The following is a 19,774-nucleotide window of genomic DNA, read 5'->3' as shown; positions in this document are numbered from 1 at the left end:
TCTCTCAGGATGGCCTGGTATTGCAACATTCGACTGGATGATAGCCAGTGAGCCCCCTTTTACTCCAAAACGGCCATGACCATATGGGGAACAAACACTTTCATTTTTGCCCCCAAAGTCAATTTCCGGGCCTCTTGAATAAGAATTATTGTTGCCGCCACGGCTCGTAAACACGAGGGCCACCCGGAACTTACCGAATCCAGTTGTTTAGAGAAGTATCCCACTGGCCTCTTCCAGGATCCCACCTTCTGGGTGAGGACCCCCAATGCCAGTTTTTGCCTCTCATTCACGTACAACTGGAATTCCTTGGTCACATCAGGGAGTCCTAGGGCTGGGGCCTCCTTTAGTGCCTGCTTCAATTCCTGGAAGGCCTTCTTTTGCTGTGTCGTCCACTCCAACCGATGCTGCTTCAAGGCCTCATATAGTGGCTTGGCTAGGAGATCGAAATTCATGATCCACAGTCGACACCATCCCACCATTCCTAGAAAAGATCTCAATTCCTGATGGTTACGAGGCAGGAATAGCACATATTGCCTCTATTCGGTTTACTCCCAAACGTCTCTGCCCTTGTGTGATCTCACAACCGAGGTAAATACCGCTATTTTTGACCAATTGAGCTTTTTCCTTAGAAACCCGATACCCTGCTTGGCCAAGCATGTTGAGTAATTTAATTGTTAATTCCACGCATATTTCCCTTTCCTTAGTAGCCAGAAAAATGTCGTCCACATACTGCAGGACTACATACAAGGGATATTGTTACCTGGGTTATCTTCCATTCCTCCAGCTCCTTGGCCAGTTGGTTTCCAAAAATAGTAGGGGAGCATTTAAATCCCTGTGGGAGTCTTGTCCACGTAAGCTGCTTCTTTCTCCCAAAATCAGGACTCTCCCACTCGAAGGCAAAATATTTCCTACTCTCTACTGCCAGTGGGATGCAGAAGAAGGCATCTTTAAGGTCAATCACTGAGAACCATTTAAACTCCTCTGATACAGATGTTAACAAGGTATAAGGATTAGCAACAACTGGATGTATGTCTTTCACTATTTCATTAATAGCCCTTAAGTCCTGTACCAAACGGTACTTACCATTAGGTTTCTTTACTGGAAAAATTGGAGTATTATACTCCGATTCACATTCCTGTAATATTCCTTGAGCCAAAAATTGTTTAATTAACGGGGCTACTCCCCTCCTTGCCTCAAGCTTCAAGGGGTATTGCTTTATCCTCACTGGTCGGGCTCCTTCCTTTAGTTCCACCTTTACTGGCTGCGCAGCTTTAGATTTTCCGGGGACCCCTGACTCCCATACCCAGGGTACTACAGCCTGCTAAATTTCTTCTGGAATAGGAGAGGCATCCACTTCCTTGATTACAAAAATGCCTGCTATTTGCTCCTCAGGTATTTCCATTTTCACCCTTCCCCCTTCAAATACTATTTTCACATTAAGTCGGGACAACAGATCTCTACCAAGAAGGGGTGTGGGGCAGTTTGGCATATACAAAAAATGGTGATCTAATTCCTTCCCCCAAACCTAAGATTTAAAGGTTGTAAAAATGGTTGTTCCTCTAGCTTCCCTGTTGCCCCCACCACCTGTACCGTTGTGTCACTCAAAGGTCCCAATCGTCTATTGAGTACAGAATAAGTAGCTCCAGTGTCTACCATAAATTCTTGATCCTTTCCATCTATTTCTAAAACTACCCTTAAATCCTTTTCTAGTCAGCTTTGATTCTGATAGTTTCCCAAAACTAGTGCTTGAGCGACTTCTGCTGGTCCTCCCGTGAATCCTCCCACAGGGGCATTTCCCATTGGGGCTGTCCTTAATCCCATGTTTCCCATGCCCATACCTCCTCTAACCGGGCATTCATTTTTCCAGTGTCCCAATTGTCGGCAAAACGCACACTGGTTTGGATCCAACCTCCCCATGTTAGGTGCAAACCCAAATCCTCCCCGACCTCTTGGCAACCCCCTCTGTCTGTGATTAGCTCCTCCCCGACCTCGACCCCTAATGGGTCTTCCTCCTGCCCCTGCCTGTTGCATTACAGCCAGAATACTAGCTTGTTGTCTTTTTGCAGTTTCTTTTTCCCTGTTGTTGTATACCTTCCACGCTACCTCCAGCATTTTATCCAAACTTCTAGTATCCTCTCCTTCCAGCTTTTGTAACTTTTTCCTAATATCCTCTTGTGATTGCCCCATAAACAACAATGCCAATTGAAGTTTTCCTGATTGATCCTCTACATCTAAATTAGTAAACTTCCGAGCCATGTCTTTTAATCATTCTAAAAAGGCAGACGGAGACTCATTCTTGTCCTGCTTGACCGAATACAACTTAGACCAGTTCATAGTCTTAGGTATTCCTGTCCTAATTCCTTCCACCAACAATTCCTGATATCGTTTTACAGCCCTTATTCCTCCCATAGAGTTTGGGTCCCACTTAGGTTCCTCACTTGGTACCAATTCATCAACTGTCTCATTTAGTTGTCTCAACCGAATTTCCTCACGAGCCTTTTCTCTAGTGGCTCTAATAACCATTTCCTTTTCCGTGGAATCCGTTATAGTATCTAATAATACCTGTAAATCATTCCAGTCCGGATTCTGAGTCTTTATTACCATTTTAACCACCCTTGCCACCCTTTCAGGATCCTCCCGATAACTCCCCGCTGATTGCTTCCATATTACCAAATCCCCGGGGGAGAAAGGCACTTTTAAAAGTATCCCTTCTCCCTGTGATCCCACAGCTTCCCTTAACGGCGCAATTAACTGTGGCCCCTTCTGCCCCTTCCTTCCCTTGAGAGTCCGCCCTGCTAACAGAGTTCTTTTAACACACTCATTCTTTTCACCATCACCACCATCACTATCACTCTCACTAGATCCCGTTTTTATAGCTATATCCGCAGAGGGAGCAGGGGGCACATTAGGAGCAACCGGAACCCTCGGAGGTGCTATACAATAAGACAAATCTTCCTCAACTGAAGGATACAAATTACGCTCCTTTCTTTCTTTACATCCCACACACTCGCTTTCATCATTCACTTCTAAAACAAAAATACCGCATTCCTTTTGCCATTCCTCTTTCCGATATAAAACGAAAAAAAAATCCAAATATGGTATTTCATCCCATTTCTCATTTCTCCTTAAAAATTGCATCAAAGATTCCATTATCCCCAATTCCAGTGTACCATTCACCGGCCATCCCGCTTCCCCAACCTCATATTCAGGGCACCAATGATTACAATAATCTATCATTTTGCTTTTATCCAGTTCTTGATAATACCCCTCACTTTTCCACCATTTCAATATACAACCTAATGGTGTATTTCCAGGTATTTTACCATTGGCTTGCACTAAGGTTTTAAAAGTTTTAAAAGACATCATATTACAACCTTTAATTCCACTATTAATCCCAATAAACCAATATACCTTAAACCAATATACCTTCTCGCCGTCCTTCCCTAAAACAAACAGGAGGCAAGTTCCGGTCCTGCGTCCTTAGACGTCTTATGGCCGGAGCCTAGGCTTATTTTTTTTACCAACCACCAAATCCAAATCCAATTATCACCTTTTTTTCCAATATAAAGCACCTTCGGGCTTACCTTAATGCAGTTTGTCCGACAGGCGCGGGGGGTCGGGCACGACCGATGACTCCCCGAGAAGTGCTCGGTGCCGGCTTGAAGTGGATCGGGACGCGAACCGCCCCAGCAGCCCTCGGAGTCCTGCCGCGGTTGCCAGAAAACTGTTGCCCAATTGATAAATGACACAAAACTCGGATAAGTTTTGTGGGTGCTTTATTAAGGGCCCGGGGAACTGGGGGACTCACGTCCCTAAAGTCCGAGCCCCCAAATTCACGTATGGGTGCTTCCCTCTTATACATGAGATTCACAACAAAGTCTCCAAGAAACAGTTTCCCGTTCCCCTTGCCTAGCCTCCAAGAAACAGTCCTCCGTTCCCCTTGCCTGGTCACAGACCCCTTGTGATACATTCCTTGGTTCACAAACAAGATCATTAATCCTCTGCTTACCTTATTCTAAGAGCATTGTATGCTGCCTCCAGACAGGTTAGCATTCTTACTTTCTTGCACTAGTTTAATTATTTATTAAATCCCTAAGACTACCTGCAAGGTAACACACAAAACCCAACACACACTTTCAACGGCTACAAAACTACTTTTTAACAAACCAGTTCACACACAACTCACTATAATTAAACATTTTGCTAAATTTCATTTCTTTTCCAACAGCCCTGCCCCGCTGCCCTGGTGGCCCTGGTGTTGCTGCAGGGCCTGAGTGCTCTCGGGGCCGGGCACAGCCCTGGGGGTGGCAGTGCCGGGGCTGCAGCAGGGACAGGCCATGGGCACTGCTGGGGCAGCGCTGACACCTCAGCCCAGGGCCTGGGGGCTCCAGGCTCCTTGCCCAGGCTCTCTCAAGAACACAGCCAGGCCAATGCTCAGCACAGAAAAGCCCCCGTGAGCAGCGCCAGGCTGGCCATGGGCAGGCTGGGGACAAACAGCATGGCTGGGGCTCTGCAAGGGCCCTGGGGGAGATGGGAAGGAGCAGCAGAGCAGGGGCTGATCCATCCCCAGTGCGCTGCACAGTGCAGGGCAGCGTCCCAGAGCGTCCTCATGGATCTGCCAACAACATCCCCCCTCTGCAGCCCTGGCCTCTCCCCCAGCTCACACAGGTGCCCCATCCTTGCAGGCACAGACAAGGCAGCACTGGCTCAGCAGCCCCTGTTTGCATTGCACACAGCAGGGGGAGCACCCCATGCTGTTTGTGTGGGGACATGAACCTGAGGGAGCACAAATGCCATCAGCCCCTGGGGCCAGTAAGGGCTTGGGGACACCAGGGAAACCACTCAGCTTTGTCCGGGCCTCTGCAGTCAGCCAGAAAGTTTGTTCCCATCAGATGGGAGTTTCCTGTGCCACTGCAGATGCTGTTGCTCAGAGCCAGGGCTGCCTGGCAGCCACCCCCAAACTGCCCTGAGCATTTCCTCTGCTTCACCTTTGCTTTCTTTACTCTTCCTAATACAAATTTCTTCTAATTCCGCACCCCAGAGGACCCAGAACTAGTCACAGCACTTGAGGTGCTGCCCGAGCAGTGACCAGTGCAGGGGAAGAATCCCTTCCCTGCTCCTGCTGGCCACGCCATTCCTAATCCAGGCCAAGAGCCATTGGCCTTCTTGGCCACCTGGGCACTCTGCTGGCTCATGCCCAGCCTGCTGTCCATCAGTCCCTGCAGGTCCCTTTCTGCCTGGCTGCTGTCCAGCCGCTCTGTCCCCAGCCTGTACTGCTGCAGGGGTTCTTGTGGCCAAAGTGCAGGACCCAGCACTTGGACTTGTTAAACCTCACCTTGTTGGATCACACATCCCTGTTAAACCACACCTGGATCCAGCCTGTCCAGGGCCCTGTGCAGAGCCCTCCTACTCCATCGTGCAGCAGATCCAAACTCACACCCAATTTCGTGTCATCTGCAGATTTGCTGATGTTGGACACAATCCCCTGATCCGGACCATTCCATGCAGACAGTGGAATCCACGCTGGCTTGCTCTGACCCCTCGGCCAGAGGGCTCCCTGTGATGGCACTCAAGGTGATCTGTTCCATAACCTTGCTGGGCACCCAGGTCAGGCTGACAGGCCTGGAGTTCCCCAGCTCCTCCTTCCAGCCCTTCTTGGGGATGGGCTCACACTGGCACCTCCAGTCCTCTGGGACCTCCCTGCTGAGCCAGCACTGATGGTAAATGATGGAGAGCAGCTTGGGGAGCTCATCCACAGCTCCCCCACCCAGTTGAGATGGATCCCATCTCCTCCCATAGACACCTGTGAACATCTGAGGGGCTCAGCAGGTCACCAACGCCTTCCTCCTGGATTCCAGGGCCTGTTCTGGTCCCTGTGCCCATCTACCAGCTCAGCAGAACACTTGTCCTGAGGACAGCCTGCCCTAATATCGAAAATTGAGAGAAACAAGATGTTAAGTAGCTCTGCCTTCTCCTTATCTTCAGTCACTATATTCCCCACTGCATCCAATAAAGAGTAGAGGTTCTCCTTATCCCATGATTTGCTATTAATTTAATTGTGGAAACATTGTCTATTTTTTTTTCACGGAAATGGTCAGGTTAAACTCTAATTGAGCTTTCACCTCTTGACTTTTTTTCTGCACGACTTCACAACATCCTTAAACATTTCCTAAGCTGCTTGACCTTCTGTCCAAAGTTGATGCACCTCTTGTTAACCTTGAGTTCTCACAAAAGCTCCACGGCAAGCCAGGCCAGTCATTTTCCTCACTAGCTCATCTTTTGCCACACTGGGACAGGCTGCTCCTTCCCCCTTAAGATTACTTCCTTGAAATGTGTCCATCCTTCCTGGACCCCTTTGTTTTTAAGGGATGTTTTCCTTAAAAAATATCAGTACCTGATTTGGTACTCCCCAAATCTGCATCCTAAATAGGCCAAAGTCTGCCCTTCCTAATTCCAGTGTAGAAGTTTTGTTGCTGCCCCTCCTTCTTTCCCAGAACATTGAAAACTTGATTATTTCATGGTCACTGTGCTCAAGGCAACCTCTGAGCCCAACATCTGCCACAAGCCCTTCTCTGTTTGTGAACAGCAGGACACAGAGCTTTCCTTGGCATTGGGAGTGCTACGAAAAACTTGGTGAAACAGAAAACTCCTTAACCCCAATGTAGCATTAGGAAGCAGCATTCTTAATTCAGCTGGATGCATGGGGGAGAGTTCCTCCCAAAGCCGTGCAGGCAGTGTACAGGAAAGTTTCTGTTTCTATTCTGTATTTTGCACACATATTCATAGATTGTCCTAGACTAGACATACATAGGATAATAATTTCCCCAAAATCAATAACATATTTCCCCTCCTCTTAACCCATGTGTTCTTCTGCCCTGGGGGTCTCTCTGTTGGTCCCTGGTGGTCGTGGACCCCAATGTTCCAGTGGGCCTGGCTGAGCTGGCAGGACACTGAGGCTACTGAACTTCCAGTTCCCCTTCTCACACAATGGGCATTGTGTGGTTTCCATAGGCATGGGGTTTTGGAGAACAAGCTCCAGGTGTCAGCTCACCTGGTGGAGACAATTTATGATCTTGTAACATGAGGTGACAGAGTGGGCTATGACATCACAGAGTGGGATAGGTGAGATTATCGAGAACTATGACATGATAGATTGCCTCTGTGACATCACAGAGCAGGCTTTGATATCACAGGGCAGAGATCTGGCATCACAGAGCAGAATATTACATCACAGAGTTGGCTGTGACATCAGAGACCAGTTGTGTGACATTAGAGAATGGGCTGTGACATCACAGAGCAGGCTGTGACATCCCAGAGGGGCTGTGTGACATCCCAGCAGGGCTGTGTCAGGTCACTGGGTTGGTCACTCTGTCCCAGCTCCCTCTCACAGTTTCTCCCAACAACTCCAATGCTGTTCGTGCCCAGCTGGGTCCCTGTCCCCCGGGATCCCCCCAGCCCACCTGGTGCCACAGCCTCCACCAAAGGATGTTCCACAGGATCCACCCCAGAGCCTGACAGGGGAACAAGGGGCCAGGGCTGTGTGACCAGGACATCAAGGACGTGGGTTCTCCAGTCACTGTGGCCTGGGTTGGGTTCCCCAGGACAGGAAAGATGTCTGGCAGCTGGAGCAGGGTCTGGGAAGGGCCTTCAAGGTGGGGCTGGAGCCCTTGGGCTGTGAGCAGAGGCTGAGGGAGCTGGGCTTGTCCAGCCTGGAGCAGGGAAGGCTGAGGGGCTCCTCATGCCAGCCTGGCAGTGCCAGTGAGGAGGGGATGGAGAACACAGAGCCAGGCTCTTCACAGGGGGCTGAGGGGAGACAAAAGCCAATGGGTGGAAGGGGAAAGAGGGCAGATCAGCCAGGACAGAAGGAGATGAAATGAGTCAGGCTGCTTTCAGCTTTTCCTCACCACCAAGAGCAGCCTGACCTCCCTTCTCCATCCACCACTGACAGCTTTGCAAATCAGGAATTGTTTGAGCTATTTTGTCCCCACTACAGAATGAGCATCCTGATACAAGAACTTAATTGTGCTTATATCTATCACAGAACCACGTTTCTATAAAATTATTTTAGTATGGAAATCACGTGTGAATGGTGGACTCATCAGACGCTGCTGGGATATTGCACATAGCTCAGGGAAGAGCGGGATTGTTATTAAATTGTGTCCTGTTCAACTGTGGTCCGTTGGCCATGAAGAGAATCTTTCCGTGCCTCTGAGTCTCATCAGTTCCTGACCCCCAAAGGACACAAACCCTGATGAGCTGTGCTTCCCACTCCAGTAGTGGCACTTCCACCCTCCTCCATAGCCAGAGCAGAGCTCCCTTGTACCAGAAAGTCCCTGGCAACGGAAGAATGAAGGTAACAGGACAGACTGTGGGGATCAGGTGCGGGGTAGATCCAGGGACAAGACTGACTTTTGCATTTGATGGAGCTGTGTCTTCCCTTGGCTTTGTTGGCTGGCAACAAATGAACATCCCTCTGTGTCTCGGGCAGCTCCTTCTCCAAGGAAAGCAGGTGGGAGTTGGAGCCAAGGAGCTGAAAGCTGCAGGTGCAGCCTGGGCTGGAGGGAGCTCAGATTTGCACAAGGCTGCTCTGAGTGCCAGGGCTTGGTTTGGGGAAATGGTGGGGTGGGGGTAGGGACAGAGTCTGATTGATTGTCAGCCGTGAAGGGTCTTGACTTTCATATCTATTGAAACTGCATGAGGGGGTACTTGGATTCAGTGTCAGCTGGAGATAGCACGTATCAATAAATTAACAGGAAAAAACTCTAAACCAGATCTAAAAAATATTTTCTCACTGTCTTTTTAAATATTATGAGTTCGCTTGGAATAAACTACTGAGATCTACTTAACTAGAAATTTTTTGGAAACTGAAATCAAATTATTCCCAGAGGCTTGGCTTGTTTAGCTGTTCTGAATGTTAATGAGCCCTGGGACACGGAATTCCTGCACTCAAGAGCTGAAGGCTGAAAAAGCCTCTGGAGCAGGAAAATTCAGCAGCAGCCTCCAAGGTGCTGAGGATGTCAGCAGCCCCCACTGAGGCCATCCCTGCCCAGAGACCGTGGGGGAATGGGCAGACAAGGAGAGCGTCCCTGGGGCTGGGGCAGCACAACTCAGAGGCAGCAGCGGCTCCAGCTGGGAAATGGAGTGTGGAATGTGGCTGGGAAAGCCCTGCCTGGGCTGTGCCAAGCAGGACACACAAGCCCTGACTCCCCCCAAAAAGCTCACTCAAAGAGACATTTTAGAGGAATTACAATTGTTTGTCTCCTCTGAGTTAACTCACTGGAGAAATACCAGCAAGAGATTCTCAGGGGCTCAAAACAAAAAAACAGCCTTTACTGAGAACTTTAGACAATGAGAGAAAATTTGGCAAATGGTTTATTATGACATTGTAGTGGTTTTGGTTTGGTTAATTTAACATTTTTCTACTCCTGAGATTTCTTAATTAATGTATTGATGAGTGTGGTGGGTTTTAGTGTCAGTTTGGTATTTATGTATTTATTTTGTTGTGAGATAGGATTAGGAGAAAGGTAAAGTAGGCCTAACATTTTAAAAGGCTATCAAGAAATTTTTCTTAAAAGTAAATTCAAAAAGAAAAAAGTAGTAAAAATTTAAATAAATTCTTTAGAACACTGTTTTTTCTTTTTAAAGTTTTCTTTTTACTGCCAATGTAAAGTAAACTTAAAATTTCTAGGTATTTACTATTTCTAGAATAGTCTTTTTAAATTTACTTTGGGAGAGAAGTTTTTCTTGTAAATGTTATGGAGATTTTTTTACAAGAAGAAAAATTTTTTTCTTTTGATTCTTAATTCTGACATGGATAACATTTGTCTGAGGAACTCTTTTATTGTGAAGTTTTTCTTGCTACAAGCCTTTTTACAGCTTATAGATGGGCCATGCTGACTTATGGGGTATTTTTTTAAAGATGAGTTCTTTAAGTGTAAAAGTTTTTATTTTTTTCTTTTTAAATTATTTTTATCTCTGCAAATAGAGATCTTCTCTTGGGGATACTGGACTACTTTTTTTTTTTTTTCCCTGTTTAAATGTACTATGGAAATGCTGCTATTTTAAAATTTGTTTAATTTTAGCATGCAGGTTTCTGTTTGATATTAATTTTTTAATGGTTTTTTGTACTATAAAAAAAAGTTGTTTTTCTTTATATTTATAAAAGGATTTTAGTTTTATGATTAAGGTATTTTTCCTTCTTTTTTATTTGGGATTTAATTTCTTCATTACTGACTTGGATGGTTTTTTATTTTTTTTTAATATGCGTGCATTTTGTTGGTGTTTTTTTTCTTTTACTTGAAAGAGGATTGAAGCATTGAAAGGACTAACACCTTACCTGCCGGTAACTTGTGGTGGAAGTTGTGGTTGGGTTGTGTTAGGATTGGTTTTATGGTTGGTTTTTGGCTTTTTTTATGTTTAAGTTTTTAGTTGTAAGGTTATTTTGTATGGGTTGTAGCTTCTAGGGGTTTTTTGTTTTAGTTGTGTTGGGGGGAGGGGACTTGGTAAGATTTCAATAGCTGTGTCTTGCTTTGTTCTGGTTGGGGTTTTGTAGCCTCTTGTTTTCCTGTTTGGTAGTTGTTGGGGTTTGGTTTGGTTAGAATGGGGCCAATGTGGAGAGGGGCAGCCTGGGGAGGGGAGCAGGAGCTCAGCCCACAGCAGGGCTGCTTGGTTTGGTTGGGTTGGGTTGGGTTTGGTTTGGTTTGGTTTGGTTTGGTTGAGATGGGGGCCAGGGCCAGGGCCCACTGCTTCTTTGTTGACTGGAAAAGAAAGAGGAGGTTCCTGGGCTTTTTCATCTTTAACATTTGTGTTTCACACAGACGTGTTCAGTATCTCAGTGGTATAACAGATTGTCACTTACACGAAAATGTTTTACTTTTTAAAATTCTTCTCATCTCAAATCACAACAGACATTAAGTCAACATAAAACACTTCTCAAAGCATTGACTTGAGCCATTCAACTTCACTAATTGTAAGCCTGTTCCATTTAATATTAATCAAAATTTGCAGGAGCACAGAAACAGAAGAAGACACAGAAAGAGAGCAAGGCAAAAAGATGCAGAGAAGCACACACACAGTTACCAACTCCTGGGTTCCAGCACTGTTCAGGTGGAAATTCCAAGAAGAGGTAGAGTCAAGATGTGTGCTTGCCTTGTGGTCAGTCTTCAATACCACTTGGTCTTCCTGGGCCCTTCCTCCAGGTGGGCCTTGGGCTCATTTGGTCCCTCAGGAGCTGGGCTGGGGGCTGCAGAGGTGGCTGTGGAGCATTGCCTGTGCTGTGCCAGGGACTGGCAGACACTGCTGGGCTGGGATAGAGGCTCTGGGGGGATTGGGGTTCCAGGGCAGGGCAAGGCTGGACCTGCCCCTTCCTCCCTCACAAATGAAATGTTTTGAGCCAAAAATCTCCTCCAGTCTGTCACAACAGGCAATGTTGGAGGTGGAACCCCAGTTCTGGCCATGGGCGCCTGAAAGAGAACGGCAGTTCTTTTCCATAGGAAGGAAAGCACAGAGCCCCAGTGTTTGGAAGGCTGGCGAGAGCCTCACTGGTCCAAGGCCAGCCAGACTTGTCAGGAATGGTAGATTTTGTCTGGGAGCAGTCTTTGGATTTAGGGAATTTTGGAGGTGAAAACACAATCTCGGCCATGGACACCTGGAGAAGCAGGACATACCTTTCCCAGAGCAAGGGAAGCGCAGAGATTTCCCCAATGTTTTGGGGACTGATGGGAAGTGAGCCTTGTGAAACCACTGCCAGATTTGTACTGGCAATGTTCCTAAGGGAACAATCCCTGGATATAAGGAAATTCGGAGGAGAAATCCCAAATCTGACCATGGGTTCCTGGAGGAGAAGGAGAGTTCTTTTCCATAGGAAGGAAAGCATGGAGTCCCTGTGCTTCAGCAGCAGATGAGAAGAGATCCTCAACATGCCAGGGTCAGCTGGACCAGTCAGGTGGCCCCTGGAAGGCCAAACCAACTAGACCTGTTCTTTGTTCCTTTGGTTTTATGGGGTCCCACACTGTTACAATGGTGCCTTGGATCTATGAGGCCCCACAGTGCCATAATGCTGACCTGTTTCTATGGGGTCCAGCAGTGTCACAATGGTCCCTTGATTACAAGAAGACCTGCAGTGTCACAATAGACCCTTGGTTCAATGGAGTCCCACAGTGTCACAATGGCCAGTAGGTTCCAGAAGGCCCCACAGTGTCACAATGGTCCCACTGATTCCATCAGCCCTTGCAGTGTCACAATGGTCTCCGTGGTTCCTCAGGTCCCACAATGTCCTGTGACTCTTCTTTTCCATAAGCCTTGCAATGTCACAAAGGACCTTTGGACCCTGGGGGTTTGCAGTGTCACAATGGTCTCTTTGGTTCCACTGTGTCACAATGGACCATTGATGACAGGAGGCCACTCTGTGTCACCCTGGAGCTTTGGTTCCATGCAGCCCTGCAGTGTTACAATGAACCCTTGGTTCAATAGAGTTCCACAATGTCACCATGGCCTCGAGGTTCCGTGAAGCCCTGCAGTGTCACAATGGTCCCCTTTGGTGGCCCAGTGTCACAATGGACCACTGATGACACGAGGCCCTGCAATGTCACAATGGACCTTTGGTTCCATGCATCCCTGCAGTGTCACAAAGGACGTTTGGTTTCACAAGGCCCCACAGTATCATAATGGTGCTCTTGGTTTATGGGGACCCCCAGGGTCACAATGGTCTCACTGGTTCCATGAGGCCCTGCAGTGTCACAATGCTTTGCTTATTCCATGGGGCCTCAGAGTGTCACAATGATCTCCATGATTTCATGAGTCCCCTCAGTGTCACAATGGCCCCTTGGTTCCATGAGGCTGTCAAGTGTCTAAGTGAAGTTAAATGCTGCTAAGAGTTGGTTTCTTGCTAAGTTTTTAAGTTTAATAGAAGTTATAAGCGAAGTTAAATATTGTTAAGTGTTAGTACTCTTTTAAATTGCTAAGTCATAGGTTATAATTGAAGTTAAATACTGTTTAGCAGCATTTAACTTCACTTAGACCTTGTGACTTAACCTTACCTACAGGCCTGACTGATTCAGCTATCCAAGGCACTCCAACCCCTCAGAGAGCAGCATTTCTGCCACATTTCCCCAGTACAGGCACTCCTGTGTGCACACAGACACAAAGAGTCAGTGCAAGGCACCTGTGAGCAATTCCCCTGAGGGCAGGGAATGCTCCCTGTGGATCCTTTGCCATCTCCCCAGGGGGTGAAGGGCTGAGCCTGGAGGAGTGAGGGGATCAGCCCAGGCTCTCTTGTTGTTCGGGATCCCCGAGTGCAGCAAATGGGAGAGTTCCCGGCTGGGAGAGGCCCCACTCAGAGGGAGTCGCTGCCCCAGGAGTGTCATTATAGGACACAAAAGAACACAAGCTCACATCGTTGTTCTCAAGGTGAAGAAAAAAGGGGAAGTTTATTTTCTGACTCCAACATTTACAGTTTTCCAAAAGTGACAGTGGATTGGAGGGTGACAGTGACACCTCTCCAATGACACTGGACAAACCAACAGTCCATCAACTTTCTCCTCCTCCATAAAGGAATGCAAAACAATGAGGTATTTATAGAAAGTGTGTGAGAAAGTTCACTACAAGAATGTCAACATCAGAAGGCTTAGAAAATCTCAAAAAACCAGGGCAACATCTCACTGTTTTCCTTTAAAAAAGAAAAGAAAGAAAATGAACAATATGGTAAAGAAAACATGAACACTGTTCAGTGTCCACTTGCAGAGGAATCATCAGAGTGATCACTCTCATCATCTGCATCCGAATCATCACTCAATGATTCCCCCACTTGATGCCTTCCAGGTTGGTCATGGTTTCCATCTTGCTCATCAGCTGGATTCTGTCTCTGCGGTTGCAGGTCAGGGTGAACACACGTCAAAGGTACCCAGCGTACCCCAGTGTGTGTGGATACACAAGCATACCCGTGCCCCGAAGCGATAAGGTCATAGGGACCTTCCCACTGTTTGGTGACTAAATTCTGTACCCAAACCTTCACTCAAGGCTGATGTGCCTTGTCCGCAGCCTGCAATGAGAGATGGTGATTCAAAATGACTGGGTTATTTGAGTTCTGCGGCACAGTGAGATGATTGATTGTGCACAAAGCTTTTGCCAACCGACTGTGCGGGGTTTCACCCTGCATTCCCCGTTTTTGTTTATGAGGAACCCGCTCCAGAGTACCATGAGCGCCTTCTACAATATCTTGACCAGTCGGAGAATGAGGGATACCAAACTTGTGCGAGACACCCCACAACTGCAGGAACTGCCACACCTTTTGCAATGCGTAAGCAGGATCAATGTCAGTTTTCACAGCAGAAGGTATGCCCAGAACGGCAAAGGCCTGCCTCCAGAGGGCAAGGACATCACGGGCCTTCTCCCAAACGTGTGAGCCAAAGCCCACATCGCAGAGGAGAACGTGTTCACTGTGACATGCACATACTTCAGCCGGCCAAACTCAGCAATCTGGGTGACATCGGTCTGCCAAAGATCCAAGGCCCTAAGGCCTCTGGGATTTACCCCTGCCGGCAAAGGCGGAGCAAGTGCGTGGCAGTCATCACATGACTCAACAATGTCATGAGACTTAGTTGGCGTCAGCTGAAACTGCTTCTGCAAGGTATGTGCGTTTTGGTGGAAAAACCCATGCAATGCCTCGGCCTGCGCGAGTGTATCAGGCTGAGGCGCTACCCACGCTGGGTTAGCCAGCTTGTCAGCCCTCGCATTACCTTCCACTATAAAGCCTGGCAAATTGGTGTGACTCCTCACATGCAGAACATAGACTGGATGAACCCGGGCCTGAATGGCACACCACAAGGTCTTCAGTAAATGAAACAAGGCAGGATTACTGACCTCCTTCAAAATGGAATGACCCAAACTTTGTGCGGTATTGGCCACATAGGCGGAATCCATGACCAAGTTGAAAGGTTCCTGGGAAAATTTCCCAGATGCCATGACAGCAGCCCTCAGTTACAACCAATTAGTCTGACCCATCCTCATGAGCATCCAGAACCTGCCACTCAGATCGATCCCTCCAAGTAACAATGGCCTTTCCTGTTTTCCCTGAACCATCAGTGAAGACGGCGGGTCCTTGCACAGGTTCCTTGGTAGTTTTGGGCTGCAAAGGGATTTGTGTGAATTTTGCGATATGCAGTAACCTATGACTGGGCAGATGATAAATGATCTGCCCTGAAAAATTTTCCAGAGCACTCTGCAGGGACACACTGTTTGCAAAGCTCCAGTCAAAATCCCCTGTTGCACCGGGAGTATGATCTTTGCGGGATCCACACCCATCAATTGCAAACACCATTGCCGGCATTTGATTATCAAGCGAGCAATCAGCTCAAACAATGCAGTTGCCATCTTCTGTGGCAGTTGGGGCAGGAAAACCCATTCCAACACATGCAAGGAATTGGACCATTTGTCACTCCATTGGCCAATGATGCCCGTGGGATACAAATCTGGAGTGCTGATGAACACAGTGACATCAACGGAGGGATCAATGCGATAAACTTGGCAAGCCGAAACAGCTTGCTGAACCACCTGCAACGCCTTACGTGCCGCAGGGGTCAGTGTGCGAGGTGACTTTAGATCAGAGTCTTGTTTCAACAGATCATACAGAAGAGATGGCTGTGCATCGGTTAGCCCCAAGTACGGACATAACCAAGTGATGACACCTAACAATTTCTGAGCATCATTCAGTGTCTTCACAGAATGCACAAATTGCACCTCCTGGTGACAGATCATCCCTTCCAGAAATTTGACCCCCAAGTACTTCCAAGGTGGTTGTTGTTGAACCTTTTCTGGAGCCACCTGCAGTCCATGAGCATGCAAAGCATTGAGCAACCGAGGCTGAATCCTCAGCAGCTCATCCTGGGTGGGCATAGCCACCAGAATGTTCTCCATATAATGATACAGACATGCATCAGGAAACTGCTTGTGAACTCCAGACAAGGCAGGAGAATTCTGCATGCCTCGGGCAACGTCCTCCATTGATATCTCTGTGCGGGCTCAGCCTCGATAATCGCTGGCACTGAGAAGGCAAACTTCGGTCTGTCATCGGGATGCAAAGGAATCGTAAAGAAACAATCCTTCAGATCCACAATGAGGACCGGCCAGTCTGAGGGAAGCATGGTAGGCGATGGTATGCCCACCTGCAATGCCCCCATGCTTTCCATCACGGCATTAACCTTTCGGGGGTCTTGCAACAACCTCCACTTCCCAGATTTCTTTTTGATGCAGAAGACAGGAGTATTCCAGAGACTGGTAGAAGGCTCCAGATGACCCTGTGTGGGAATCCACAAAATTAGAGAATTTTGGGAAAGCTTCAAGATGCAGGCCTCAGAGACAGCAGAACTGTGAGCAGAGTTATGCAGCAGCCATGAGATAGGTCAGCAGAAAAATTATTTAAACTGTAGAAAAGCAAGTGCAAATAGAACAATGGTCTGTGTATTAACACTTGTCTAGAATAGCTCTGTAAGCTACAGAAAGTTTATCTACCAAGATATTAGGAAGATTAAAGCTTTATAATGGAGCTCTGTGCATTGTGTTTTAAGGCTTACAAGCAGGTATTTTATTCCAAATAAGAAAGCATTGTTTTAGCCAAAGGTACGTGTGCTTATGGTGATTGGCTAGAACTGCTGTAAATGTGCTTTTGCTTTGTGTGATTGGTCTAGAAACTTATAAAGTAAGTTGTACCATTAAGTTCCTTGTCTGCTGCCTGGAATGTGAGCTGCTGGCATCTTCCCATTGTCATAACCATGTAATGAGACTGATGCTGAAAATTAAAGCAGCTCGAGGCACGTTCTACAGCAGCCCTGTCTGGTTCGTGGTTTGTACAAAGCCCCCCTACCGGCTTCACCCTGATCCAAGTTCTGCTGCACCAGGTTCTGAAGGGCGACCAATTTGTCTTGAGGAGAAGCCACTGCTTCTCCCAGACAGATTTGTCCACCAGACACCGAATAGGAGGCGTAAGACACTCTGCGCCCTTCACTGCAGTGGGCCCCATAAAAATCCGTCCCGATGTGCACCCCCAGACAGAAGAAGATCCCTCCCCCAGAGGTTGGGAGGAGCTGAAGTAACATGAGGCCTAACCCAGGCTGTCTGTCCCTCTGGGTTCGCAAGCAGCATGGGCCGCAGGCTCAAGTAGCACTGCACTGTCCCTCCCAGACCTGCGTCAGACTTCCCCATGGGATCCAGGGGCCATTCTCCGGGCCAGGCAGCAAGGGAGAGAACCATGATGTTAGCATCACTGTCAAGAAGCCCACGGAGGTGGATTTCCGATGGCATCGCACCAGGAACAGACAGGGTACACAGCATCTCGGGACGGTCCTTGGTCAGGACAGCAGTCCAGCGAACTTGAGGCAGCCCAGTGGATCCAAAGCCAGCAGCTACATGCAACCGGTCAGCTGTCCTGCTAACAGAAGACTTAAAAGGCACAAGTTGAGCAAGTTGCGTCCCTTTCGGGATCGTGACGGGACGGGGTGGGTGTGGAGACCATGGCACAAATCTGCCCTGTGAAATCTGCATCAATGAGCCCCAGGTGCACAATGATGCCCTGAAGGGTGGCACTAGACCTCCCCATCAGGAGAGCACTCATGCCCCCACCCAAGGGATCAAAGGAATCCAGGGGAACTTTCTGTATTTTACAAGATTCTAAGACAACTGTTGCTGTGGCGCAGACATCCACACCTGCTGATCCGCGGGTGCTGGCTGCAAGCCAGCAAAGGAGACCTCCATCGGTTCCTGGGTATGGAGAGAAGCTTGTGTCTGGGCACGTCCCTTCTGCGTGCTCCGCTTCACGTTTCCCGAGCCCGGTAAAGCCTGGCCATTAACATGAACAGTCGCCTTGCAGATATTGGACATGTGATTCAGCCTACCACACTGACCACATAAGAACATGGGAAATCTGAACTTCTGATTTTTATTCCTCTGCTTCTTGCCAGCCTGCACAGTCCCCTGCTGTGGCCACCCGCCCTGTGGTGCTGCCCAGACTGGCTGCACAGCGGCAGCCACGGCAGCCAACTTCTGACCCGAGGGGATGATGTCCGCACAGGCCTCCGCCATCTGAGAAACAGTAGGAAAACCAGGCAGAGCCACTATGACCCTCCTACAAGCATCATTCCAATTACACCTCACATGGTTTGCAATCACAATCCTCTTTGCCACAGGATCAGGCACCTGCCTCTCCACAAACGCAGTCAGCATTGCTGCAAATGCCATGAAAGGCTCATCATCCCCCCGGCCAATGGTCACAAATGGCTGCCTCGGAGCAGCCATTTCCAGGGTCTGAACAATCACTGCCATGCCCAGTGTGTGGCACTGGTCAAGCACAAAGGGATCGAAGCCAACCTTCCCCTGAGCATTTTCATAAAGCCCTGTGCCCAGCAGCATGTCAGTGACATCCACGCGCCTGGGGTCCTGCGGCACCAGTGCAGCATTCTGCACCACCGCTTGGGCCGCCAAACGAGCCCACTTGGTCTCAAAAACATCAAACTGCACAAAGTCAAAAAGCGAACGTGCTACACGACAGAAGTCATGAGATGTCAGCACATCCATAACAACCTTCGAGAGAGTCTGCATAACCTCAGCAGACTCCAAACCATGCGGAACAACCGCATCATGGACTTCCCTCTCCAGCTTATACAAAAGCGGTTCATGGGTGTTATGAGTAACACACCTGAGCATAGGGAAAGCCTGGGGACCTTCCGACAAAGCCACAGCACCTGCTGTGTCCCAGTCCTTGAGCCCCACAGGGACAAGAGGAGATGATTGACTGGGAGCCAACTCAACACCACTCGCCCCTCCACCCCTTGCAGCCGGAGGAGCCCCCTCCATGACCCTGCAGATGCCATGAGGAGGCAGGCTCAGACATCTCATCACACTTGGTTTTGGCTTCTTGCCAGAAATGCTCAGGGTTCCTCAGACGTACGGTCACCTGGCACGAGGAAAGTGTCCACAAATTCGGTGAGGAAGCATCACGGCCCCCGGCACCCACCGGCCTCCTGCTGGCTGTGTCGGCATTCACACTAAAGGTAAATACCTCTGCGCCCTGTTGTGCCACAGCCCTGGCAGGGGGCGCCTTGGCGGGCACAGGTGCCAGCACGGCCTGCAAACTCAGTGTGGACTGGGAGGATGTGATGGTGGTCACAAGGGTTTTCAGGATGAGAGAGAGACAAGAATGTTGACTCCATGATCAGAAGGTTTGATTTATTATTTTTTATATATATATATATATATATACTACATTTTAACTGTACCAAAAAGTAATATAAAGGAAAAGGTTTCTCGGAAGGCTAAGCTAAGAATAGAATCAAAAGAATGAATAACAAAGATCTGTGTCTCATCAGAGAGCAAGAGCAGCTCTGCCGTGAGTGGTCAGTAAATCCAAACATCCACAGGAGACCAATCACGGATCCACCTGTTGCATTGCACAGCAGCAGATAACCATTGTTTACACTTTGTTGCTGAAAGGTCTCAGCTTCAGGAGGAAAAATCCTAATGAAAGGATTTTAATGAAAAGATGCCTGTGACAGGACGAGACCGGCGCGGGGCCCTGTCCCCAACATGGAGGAGGGGAGGGGTGCCAAGAGAGGTGCAGCCTGTGGAGCCGCATCACTGCAGAGCAGCACAAGGGAGCCTGGCACAGCCAAATCCACCCCAGGGAAACCATCGCCGTCCCCCGTGTTGGACCCATCCCCCAGCACACCGTCCCAGGGTGGGGAGAGAGCTCCACATCGCACAGAAACTCAAACTTCCCCTCGTCCAT

The 19,774-nt window shown here is 48.4% G+C and overlaps 1 pseudogene; it reads right to left on the bottom strand.

Moving 5' to 3' along the window:
* Positions 1 to 116: 116 nt before the first annotated feature.
* LOC131096375 (uncharacterized) lies at positions 117 to 19,774 on the bottom strand (annotated as a pseudogene).

The sequence above is a fragment of the Melospiza georgiana genome, unplaced genomic scaffold, assembly GCF_028018845.1.
Source record: "Melospiza georgiana isolate bMelGeo1 unplaced genomic scaffold, bMelGeo1.pri scaffold_29, whole genome shotgun sequence".
Taxonomy (NCBI): Eukaryota; Metazoa; Chordata; class Aves; order Passeriformes; family Passerellidae; genus Melospiza; species Melospiza georgiana.
Note: the sequence above shows the minus strand (reverse complement) of the source record. Positions and strands in the feature narration are given on the sequence as shown.